This window comes from Protopterus annectens, chromosome 2.part2 (genome assembly GCF_019279795.1).
Source record: "Protopterus annectens isolate FY-2018-M chromosome 2.part2, PAN1.0, whole genome shotgun sequence".
In the NCBI taxonomy this organism is placed as follows: Eukaryota; Metazoa; Chordata; order Ceratodontiformes; family Protopteridae; genus Protopterus; species Protopterus annectens.
Genome location: NC_056730.1, coordinates 968,767,463 through 968,779,607, shown reverse-complemented (window position 1 = coordinate 968,779,607; position 12,145 = coordinate 968,767,463).

The window sequence follows — 12,145 nt, the reverse complement described above, 5'->3', positions numbered from 1 at the left end:
CATCTGTTCTTTTGTGTTATTTTTGAAACAACATATGTAACTCCAGATACTTTAGATGAGAAACTGTTTTATTTCTTTAAAGGATAAATGAAAATGATGCTTTAAATGAGAAATTGTGTTATTTCTTTAAAGGAGATAAAAGACCTAAAGCATACCCAATAACCTTGACACCTAACCTTTCTAAAGTTACTTCGCAAGTAACATTTTATGCACTTATTCCAGCTAAGTGAACAATGCTATTAATTTAACCAGCAAAACTTTTGTGAAGCTTTATAACTATAATGACAGTTTTCATCTAAACTGTCCTGGATAGTGTAGTGTATTTTTTAACTTTCATGTAAAATAAAAGTAATAATCCACTGACAGCAGTTTTTGTCTTTCACTGATTTATAAATGCAAAAGTGTAATGTAATTTAATGCAGTTATGGATGCACTGATATTTGGTGTTTGACAACTAAAGTCAGTGGAGTTAATGCCAATATTAGCATCTGGAAGAGGTAGCTGCACAACAGACAGTTAAGGTTCCAGTGGTCTGGAGGGGTGTCATTTAATTACATAACAGAAAAATAAAAGTAATTTCCTTGAATGTCACTTTATGTAGCCACATCACTGAAACAAAATGCAGTACAACAATAAAAACAAAAGCAACCTTATCAAAAGAAAGGCTACTTACGTCAAAACTTTAAAATAAAAGAAATGCTTTTTTTTTCTTTGAGTAACAATGCCCTTATACACCAGAGTAAAGAGTTACATTACCTGTGTCCCCTTACATTATGTAATTAACATTACGTCCTTTGCACCTCATGGTAAAGGGAACTACCCCTAGTGGTAGCCTTTAGTGGCTCACAGCATTAAATAATTGGTGCCAAATCTTTGCTGTATTTTAATCAACAAAAATTGTTTTGTTCATTAGCAGTTTTTCCATACTCTTTGGTCCTGCTGCTTGTTGGCCTTCAGTCCCCTCTTCCATAATCTGCCTATTCATTCCCCATTCACCAGGACAAGGGTCAAGCAGGAGGGGCTGTCATTTAGAGAGCCATTAGGGGTGAGTCAAGGGTTTTCCTCCTAGCCATACAGTCTCCATGGATGACCAGTTTACAGAGCTGGAGGGGACATGTGATGGGCTGTCACTGCTGGTTGCTCCAAACATTCACTAGGGACATTACCAGAAAGAAGTCCTACCACTGCACTTCACTACATGCTCTCTGAGCACCCACTACCCTCATCATTCACTCGAAGAGGTACAGGGGCATGCTCCTTCACACCTATACCCCACCCTACTCCTCCAGTACCAGGGGCACCAAACAAAACTGGATCACTGCACTTCACTACATGCTCTCTGAGTACCCACTACCCTTGGTTTTATTGGCTTCTAAAACTGAAGCTAAGTCTCTTATTTTGAATCAGTGTTATGGGATGCAAGGACCATCTGTGTCAGTGATGCAACAGCTAGCACACTTGCTTTTGGTGCTGAAAGACCAGAAGGCTGTATGTTCTATTTCCACACTAGGTGACTGGATTGTTACACTGCAGTACAATATTAGGGGGTGTAGCACTCCTGAGTGTGTTGCCCTTTGGATGAGAAATTAAACCAAGGGGCAGCACAGTGGCACTTACATTTATCTTTGTTCTGGGTTATTTCCATGTCCTTTAAACATCCACTCAGACAAACCAATGCTTCCCACATCCATATATTGTTCTTAGCAACTATAACTACATCTGCATATGTCAAAACTACCGGTATCACCACCTCCTTTTCCAACACATCTCTAACATCTTTCATTTTATAAGCTACTTTCACTTTATGCCCCATTCATCACCAGTGCAAGCAATATTATACTCATGGGACATCCTTGTCTTCTACCACACTTCATCCATATTTCTTTACTCAGCCACACATTCACTAACACTCTCAGTCTATTATTCTGATATGCTGACATACTCACTATCCTAATTTTATTTAGTGCATCTTTATTTCACCTTAACATCCCACAAAGCATTGTGTCCAACTGTATTAAATACCTTGCTAATATCACCTACCATACGTTTCACATCCTCCCTTTTACTTATAATATCACCCATAATTTCTCTCACAACCAATATCAATTCCTGACACCCTTTCCTTTTATACCATATATATTTTCTTCCATAATATTCCTTATCCTTCCTTCCATTCTCCTCTGTATTATTCCTATAAAAAATGTATAATGTGTTATTCAGTGTCAAGGGTCTCCATTTTTCTTTTATTCTTTTCATCTTTCTTCCATATACATTTTAATATCCCACTACATACCTTTTGATAAACAAATCCTTCCTTTAACCATTCATTCAGTATATTTACAAAATACTCTGTTTGCCAGTCTGTTCATTTATTGTACATTCTATGCCCTATACCATATGGGCCTGATACTGAATCAACATTTACTTTCCTAAGTATTTCATCCAATTCACTAATAGTAATTTATTTTGCAAATTCTTCCTTAACTCGTTCTGGAAATTTCTTTACTTTCCATTCTGTCTTATTTTCCATCTGCTGTACTACAATACTCATATCAGAGATTTTCCTGAAGAGATTCAGATTCCACCCTCTGCCTCACATGACATGAATTCTATTCCATGCAAAGGAGCCTCTGGGTTGTGAAAGGTTTAGTTTAATTTATCTCTGTATTTCTGTGCCAGTCTTAGTGTTTGGTGATGTGGGGTTCAGGGAATCCACTTTACTGAGGTGGGATTTTCTAATTAAGTCTGGATTTGTTATAGTCATGATGTCAGTAGATCCTCGAATTAGGCGGAGGTATGCAACTGAGTACCTCCTCAGTTTTTTAGCCAGGCAGTATATGGCATCTGTTTGAGACCATTGATTCTTGGCTCTGTTTGGAGTCTTGATAATTTTGAGTATGTTGGTTATTAATTGGACATCCCATTTTGTTGTTATGTTCTATGATGGGCCTGATGAAGGGATGAATAAAGGGGCCTGATTACCTCTCTTAGTCTAGATGTGAAACCCTTGCATTGATGAATTGGGCTATGTGAGAGGTGATTTCCTAACCACTTTGCCGTGTGGTTTTTCAAGGAGAGACTGCTAACTTATTCCCACACAGGTCCCTATTTCTTTGATGAATAAAGGGGGACCCCATAACTTTCTCTGTAATAATGGGTTTCGCTATTTGGGCCAAATGTATGACTTGGCATTTTTTGGGTGTGGTATTTAAACCATGCTTGTTATTTTGGTGTCTCATGTAAGTTTTGAAGGTTGTTTGTGTCTCAGCTGGAGAGTTGAGGATGTTTGTAAGTTTGCAGTCGTTGCCAAAACTTGGTGCCAGTTTTTCCTCCACGTTGGAAACCATGGTGAAAAGTATATAGTTATCTGTCTCTGGTAACCCTTTGGGAGATGTTTGTGTCAGCTGGAGAGTTGGTTTGAGGCTTGGCTGGCTCCACTCTGTCTCACTCTTCAGGTTCATGTCCTCCAGCCAGTCTTGTGACCCATCTACCGACATGGGGTTTAAGTTTAAGCTCTATAGATTATCATAGGGGCATCTATTTGATTCTGTCAAATGCTCCAGCAAATTGCCTGTGGCTCCGTCTTTGTTTGCCTATCATGGCTTTGGTGACTGTTTCATGGATTTGGAGGTTCAAAAGGCATGCTTCTGCCCTTGACAAAGCCTGTGCCGGTAGGATCTAAGCAGGTCCAGTCCCCAATTGTGGATCACCTTCCTTCATCTATGTGTTTGTGACTAGCCTTGTGATTAAGCTGATCAGGCTTATGGGATAATCTCCTTGACTGCATAGAACCACATTTGTAGGGTGGGATCTAGTGTTGCTCAATATGTGTTGCCACATTTGTGGGGTGATGAGTGGTGGGGTGTATAGCTGAAGTATTTACAGAGGCTTAGGTTCCTCTTTAGTTTCCAGTAGGATTTGCAGCCTGGATTAGTTGGGGTTCACTGTTAGTGTTGCTGTCACTAGGGCCAGCCTTCAAGTGAGGCTTAGAGACCTGAGCTGTTAAGCCTGGTGCTTGAAGTTCCTCTTGCGAGATGTTTGGGAGGGAGAAGGGGCCACTACCCCTGTCTTGCAGGATATTGGCGGTGGCATGGGTTCAGTGTCACCTTTCTGGTGGAGTTAGAATCATGAACAAGTCTGTCTGTTGCATCCATCTTTTTCTTTATATAAGGAGAAAGTTGTTATAGATTTGTCTTTGAGGTGTCACTGAAAAATTTTCTCTAATCTTTGGTTGGAGGGTTTTATGAGGATCGTAATTTTTTCCTACTGATAGAGATGTTTTCCCTATTTGAGGATTTTGCTCCTATCCATTGTCTCTTCCTCATTCCTCCTACAGTTTAACATAGCAGGGGAGTTTTCGCTGCTGTGATGTTGATTTGCCTTGAGGATGGGTCTTGGTTTTTGTTTTTGATAGCATGATCTTTGTCTCCTGTTTTTGATCATTAGAAGATCCACTTATAGATGGCAAACAGTTTAGGGGCTGTGGTTTCCGCTGAAAGCTGATGGGCCTTGAAGGATTCCACTTTGGTTTTGAGGAAGACTGGAGTTAAGCTTTTAGAGGGTTTTTCCTGTGGTTTTGGGCTGGGGGTGGGGTCGGGTGGGTGGAGGGAAGTGAGAAGTAATTTTCTTTCTGATCTCTTACCAATTTATGGTCTGATCTGAATTGTGGAGTGTAGAGTCTGGTGGTCCGGTAATGATCCAGGTCTAGTATGTTGTGTGGCTAGTATATTGTCCCTGCTAGTTGTTCATTAGCATTCTAGTTTATCATTTCCAGGTGCTGGGCGATGAGTTGTCTGGGGCCAGTTTAGTGTTTGGTCATTTTGTTTGGGTAGTATAAGTCATTGTTGGGAATATTTTAATAGTTCTTTGTTGGGTTCTCCAATTCATGTTCTCAAATGAATTCAGGAGAGATTTGTATGTTTCGTGTTTGTAGGATGTGGTAAACTGAAAGCCATCTTCTCCACTGTTAGTGCACATGCGAAGTCTCCGATGCCGTGCGTGCGTGGGAGCATGGAATGGTGTGGATATCCTTGATAAATGGAGTTGGTTGTGGTTTGTGGATTTGATGGGTTTTGTGGCGAAAAGCATAGGTCGAGGTATAGCCTGGTGGTAGCCTTGTAGATCTCTGGAGTGCTCTTGTGCAGTCTGGTCCTGGTTTCGAATGATGTTCTGAGTAGCTGCACACAGATATCGTCTTCTCCAGACTTCTGGAGGAGCGTTTAGCAGCGTTCCCTTACTTGTCACGCCCTTTCTGGCTCGGGGGTGGGTTTGCTTTTCTTGAGCCTTGCCTGGGTGGCACTATGGGGGTGGCCCTTGCCAATTGCAGCTATCAAAGCCTTTGTGAACAGGCCAAAGCCCCCCTAATGGAACAGCGTGGCTTGTCGAGCAGCAACGCGGGTTTGTCGGCAGGTCATCCTGTGCTTACATGACACCAAAATTTTAGCCAATTGTTAAAATCGATCATTTTGTCTTTTGTACTGTGGCATCATTCTAGGTGAAGGGTATCTGCTTCTAGGTGGTCAGGGGTCATACCAGCCTGGGCTGGTCATCGGAGATCTCCTCTATGTCTCTTTTCCTTGTCTCATGTGGTCTTCCGGAGGATTCACATTCGCATGTACAATGGCCAGCAGTCACATTGTATTTGCTGCTTTGTAATTGGAGTGCTGCAGATGTGTGTCGATGTTTGATCCTGGCACCCAGCAGGGTGCTCTCTTGATCTTCTTCATTCTGTGGGTGTGCGGGGACTGTATCTGTGAACTGTGTCAGAGTCACCAAAATAAAGAATATCGTGTGTGTTATTCAGCCTTAAGGGGTGTGGCTGCTTAGTACACTGACTTTGTGTGTGTTGTGTGTGTGTGTTGTTTTGTTTGCTGCTTTGATTGTTACGACTTTGGAGGTCTCGTTGCTTTAGTAGATTTTTATTTAGAGCCTCGAGTATATTTTTTTGTGTATGTATGTGGTTTGGCTGATGATGGTGGTGGGACTATGTGATACTGGAATTGTGTTGTGTGAGGTTACCTTCTCCTCCTGACTGGTTACACCAGTTTTTGCTCTTGTGTTCTTTTTTACATTTTTCATTTATCTCATTACACTAATATCCTCCTTTACTATTTTACCCAAATATACAAATACCTCCTCCCTTCATTCTATTTTGTCTCAATCATTAATTTAATGACAAGCTTCACAACAAAAGAAACATGATTTAGGCCAGTCAGCATATCTTAATGACTTTCTATGTCCAGCCACAAAAATAACACTTCGCAAGTGTTTCACCATTTTTTCCACATTTCAAATCAGCTTATATCCTCCACCCTCCATTCCATAAGTTTCTCTCATCTATAATTTTCACAATGTTATCAGCAGTTTCATACAAATCTTGCATGCAATTTTAATATCCTCTCCTTCCAGCTCATCAGCTCTAAACTTCAAAATAACATTTTGTAATATGTAAGTTACTACCTGAAAACAAATAATTGTTCCACAGGTAAATATCCATTTTGTTATACCATTCCAAAAATGTCATCATCAGTCCTTCAGTTTCAAATGGTAAGTCACAAAAAGTCTCTGTCTGTATATGTATAAAAGACAGCCCCAGGATTTACGAAAGTCCATGCAAGAATAAGACTGTTCTAGCATAAAGTAGTTTGTGTCCATTTAGAATAGCAGCACACTTTGCATATGCATGAAGGTGCACTGCTATTTAATCTAAATGGACACAAACCAGGAATGAGGCAGGGGGCGTGTGTCAGCAGTGCCTGCACATGTAACATGCCCCCTTCACTCAGAAAGTGCGTACGGCACTTTGTGACACAGACAAGTGTCAATGTATATAATATTAGAGCCTGGCTCTAATATTATATACTAACCCAGTGTCCGCAGACACTTAAATGTAAGTAGCTAACATTTCAGTGTCCACGGACATTGTAAAACAAAACACAAACACCTAGAAGGCAGCAGCCTTCAAGTGCACACCCCAGAATGTATGCACTCTTGCTCTACATACATGGAAGCAGTAAGGCAAGAGGAAATCAATAAAAATACAAAAAATGTATTTTTTTCATCAAATAAATCCAAAATTTAAGCAGTGCACAGCTTGTCTGCGCGGCACGGCAATAAGCTTAGTCTGGCTGAAATCCTGAAAACATTAGACAAGTGCTACTGTGATATAAAATGTCATCAAGTGGCTGTAGCTTAGTGGTACTGCCATGGTTTAGCATGTAGCACATGCTCAGTTCAAATCCCCCTCTGCCAAAATATTTAAAAAGGTTTAAGGAATTTGAATGATAAATGTCAATCATATGGCTCATGTATAGCACAGTAGGGGTGGGAATATGTAAAATATAACTGTAAAAAATACTTTATAAATTTAATGAAAAAAAATAGATTTAAGCAATGCTTTGCTAGTGTAAGCATTGCTTACCAGCTTTCAGCTCTGCTTACCTGGTTTAAGCATTGCTATGTTGATTTGTGTGGAGCTAAGCATAGTTCAGCATATTAAAATCGGCCAATCAAGAAAAAGTGTGGGAAACTGCCCTATTTAAACCACACAGGTGGGAATACAGCCATAACCATTTGAGATTGCTCACAGCAGGACCAAAATGTCTGGGGTTGGTAAAGGTGTTCACTTCCAAATGCAGTTTTGGGGCATTCAGTAGTCCAGGGACATGGTTGGGTTCCTAGTAAAAAAACATGATGGCAGGCTGCTGCAGGGCCAGTACTAAAGCTCCCAGTAAAAAGTGGAGGCCTGGGACCAGCTTGCACATGATCTCACCAGTGCCACTGGCATACCCCAAACTGGTGAGCAGGCACATCACCACCATAATGACTTGAAGCAGAGGAGGGGTGCACTCTTGGACCAGTAGATCCAAGAAGCCCAAGCACAGGATGTCCCACCTGTCTGTAAGCATGCAATCTTATGTATCTCTAAGTATGGTAAACGTTCAACTTGTGACTGTGCAGATGGGATTAATGTGTCATGTCTCCCCATACAGCTGCTGTGGAGAGGTCCCAGAATGTTCAGGATCATGCCCAGTGACTGGCCCGACTGCATTGGCAGTATTGTGTGTACAGAATACCTCCTAATATTAGCAGTAAGAAATCAAAAATATAGTAATGGTAGTACTGCCTGTATATATAATTGTGGTGTAAAAGTCAGGAATAAATGCCTGTGTCAGGCTGCCAGCGTTACAATGGAATAATCCCAGCTGCTGTGTAATACAGATGTCAGTAGCAAACAAGGTACAATATGCAGGAGAGGTAATATTAGAATATGTATGAGTGTGTCTGAGTGAACCTGCCAAGAAAGTGCCATGTCAGGGCAACTGTAACACTTAGATATGAAAAGCAATCCCCTGTGCAGATCATGCAGGAATAGTGATTGTGGATTTCTGAGTTGCACATAGATATGTTTGTCAAAACTAATAAAGGTGATCATCATCTCACTTGTTCCTGAAAAATAGAAATGTGTATGTCCTGCAGAATGCATTAACTGAGATGAACTGAATTAGCACTGCTTGTCTGCATACTATAGAATGGGCATGTCAAATAACTGAAAAAAGCTACAGTACATATTTCCATCAGAATGTGTTTTACTTGTTTGTCTGCCAGCATTGTCCTGTGTTAACCTTTTAATTTCAGCTGTATGTAGCTGTGAATGTACTGAACAATGTATAAGGCTAAAAGGTGCAGACTTAAAATCCTGTGTACTCAGGAATATAAATTGCAGTTTGTAGTTGTAAAACAGTCAAATATGCAATCCAGCTAATGTGCATGTTTCTCAAACAGTAACACCAATGTCTGTTGTGTATGCATAATTTGTACTGAAAATGGGAAACAAATAATGCACCATGTCATAATAAAAGTACTGTGCACAAAAATATGTACTAGATAGAAATGTCACAAACAACACACAACACCACCCAGTAGCTCAGTCTGATAAGGACTAGGCCTGTAGTTCAATTTTGCACACACACCATGGTTCGAATCCAGGGACTGCCACTAACATGTCAGTCTGGTTCTACAGTTGTAAACTACAATCTGAAAAGAAAAAGTAATGTACTGCAACACATACATCTTCCATACAGGACACACAGGTAAAGAAATCTGAATAGAAATACTAGTGTGATGTGTATAACTATAAAAGGTGTTCAATTGCTGTGTTGATCAGCCCCAGTCCTACAAACAGATGCAAGCTAGACATCCACACTCTGCAGTCTGGCCCAGACAAGCCCCTCAAGTGTCACACTGTCACAGATAGTTTCCCTAGTTGCCAAGAAACTTGCACACAGAGAATGTCACAGTAGATGTATGTCAAAGGACAACACACACTCTAAGGCCTGCAACTATGTGAATCTGAAATATGTGTAGAAACAGCAATGTGATATGCAGACAGTTCATCTGCACAGGGCCCACAGTTAAAGAAATTGGTATAGAAACAGGTATGATGTGTATAACTAAAATAAGGGTACAATTGTTCTGTTGATATCTACAGCTGTTGGTGTGCTGTAGCAGCCCCATGGCCCAGGTAGAGTGTAAGTGTGGTCAGAATGTAGAGTAGTGAATAGTAGTGTACTGACAAATATACTTGATAGCAGTTGTGAATTGAATCTGTTCCCTTCCACCACCACTCAACTGATCCAACCATCACACTGAAACTAACATGAGTATGTTCCTAAACAAACCTCTACTGTTGGGACCATTGTTCCATTTGGTTTATCATTGTTTAAACTGTGTGCATACTAATATTCCCTGTTGAATAATCATTGTTATTGCCTGCCTGACATACCACTAACTGGCATGCTGTTGCAACTCTGAATTCCATTCCATATATGCATGGGTTCTGTTTGCTATGGCACTGTTATAATTGCACTGTTTTGGGTAAATGAGAATATCCATGCATGTTATTTTGACTAATTTTGCAATATGTTGTGCATGACTAACCAATATACATTGTTAATCTCCACACCATAGCACATATTGGAAGGCAGATCCTAGTGGATCTGCCTCTTCCACCCCACCTGGCTGAGGCACCGGGTCCCAGCCCAGACCTCCCTCATCTGCTGGTCCTGCACCACCCTTGGGTGGAACCACTGCAGGGGATGGAGCTCACCCCCTGCAAGTGGGCATGGTGAGGATGTTGTCACCTGGGACGAGGTCTGTGGCATGGTGTGCAGTGTCCTCCAGACAGAGCTGAATGACCACCTGTGCCAGGTGGAGGGCAGTATGGCAAAGCTAGAGAGACAGATGGCACATCCAGCCCAGCTCCCAGCACAGCCACCTTCGGGGCAGTGAAGCAGTAGTGGTGACTGTCATCAGGTGAGGGCATCAGTGCCACTACTACCATCTGGGGGGCTCATGAGCCTCAGATTCCCAACCACCCTCCCCATCAAGGTGTTTACCCCCCATGTGTCATACACCGCCCCTGTCTGCTGTCTTGTCTGTCTGAAAATGCAACCTCTCCTACCAAACCTCCCTCACCACACTTACCTATAATCCTTCCTTAACATCCCACTCTCACATTAAAAAAAAGGGCATCTGTGCCAAAAAAAAATCATGTCCCATAGATAGCTCTGCATTTTGCCCAGAGACATGTACCCATCACACAATTTAACACTACCAATCATCCATATTCTATGATACCCACACATCTCCCTGTAGGGTGTGAGGCTCCAAATTCTAAATTGCCCACATTGAAAGCAGCTGTTGCTGCCAAAGAAATGCAGAGCTATGATCCTTTCCTACACCTGTCTTGCACATCCCTAACTGTTTATCCTCTTGTTTGTCCTCCTGCTTGCCCCAATTTCACAACTTTCCTATCTCCTTCTCTTTCTTTTCTTTATTTGAAATTAGTGCGGGTTTAAGCAGCTGTATTAAGTGGGCATAAGCGAAGCTGAGCTCATGTAAGCGTTGCATAGCTTCGAACAAACCCGCTTACAACTGCTTTAAAGTGCCTTAATCACTCTGTCTCCAACAGCTCCTGTTCTGCCCAGTAGCAAAATAATCAGCCCTTGCAAGGCTCAAGCACAAGACTCTGCACACTATAGCCAAAGTAGTTTACCACTAAGCCATTTGATATATATATATATATATATATATATATATATATATATATATATATATATATATATATATATATATGAATGTGTATTGTGTTTGCACATTGGATCCACACTCTGACCAAAGGCACTGTTAATGGGGGTGAAGGGGCCAAAAATAAGTACCTCTTGTAATTACTGACATCCTCCCCTCCTCCACAGCTGAACAGATCTGCCTTGCAACACAATAACCAACACTTGCAAGTCTCAAACCCAGGACCCTGCACAACATAGCCACAACAAGTTAACAGTAAGCCATCTCAGCTGTAAGATATCAGGATAATATCACTAACATATCATGCAGAACAGTCTGTCTACCATAGGGAATGAACAATGTGGAAGCAGTAAACATTCCAATGATACATACACACACACACACACACACACACACACACAAACATATATATATATATATATATATATATATATATATATATATATATATATATATGTTTGTGTGTGTGTGTGTGTGTGTGTGTGTGTGTGTGTGTGTGTGTGTGTGTGTGTGTGTGTGTATATACACATATAAATATATTACTACTTAAAGATATGTATAAGAAGAGTATATATAGAGGGTGCACAGCATATCGAACAGCCAGTATTCCTACAGTTGCCACCTTTTAAAATGGCCAGTGTCTGATTCTTTCATACAAAAGATAATTATTCCATGAAACATATACCCACAGACAATGCAAAGGACATGACATCACACACAGGTTTGCATATATAGAAATGTTTATTTGTGTACTATTTCAGTTGTATATGCCATTTCTTATAGCAGTTAGGTGTTTGAAATACATAATAACTGAGCAATGCCACTCTCAAACAAAATATTTGATACAGTAATCTGAAAACATAACATATGTTGCTGTCCAGGCTAAGGCCTTCAGGTAGTACAACAGTAAAAAAAAAACACTTGCCTTGAAGAAAAGAATCAATCAACACTTATTAATTACAGATGTAGTTCAGCAGCCTCCAATTACACTCTGTACTCAACCCCTAGGGGAAAAGAATTAAGTTGTCACAATGCAAATGTATCTGTTACATAACAA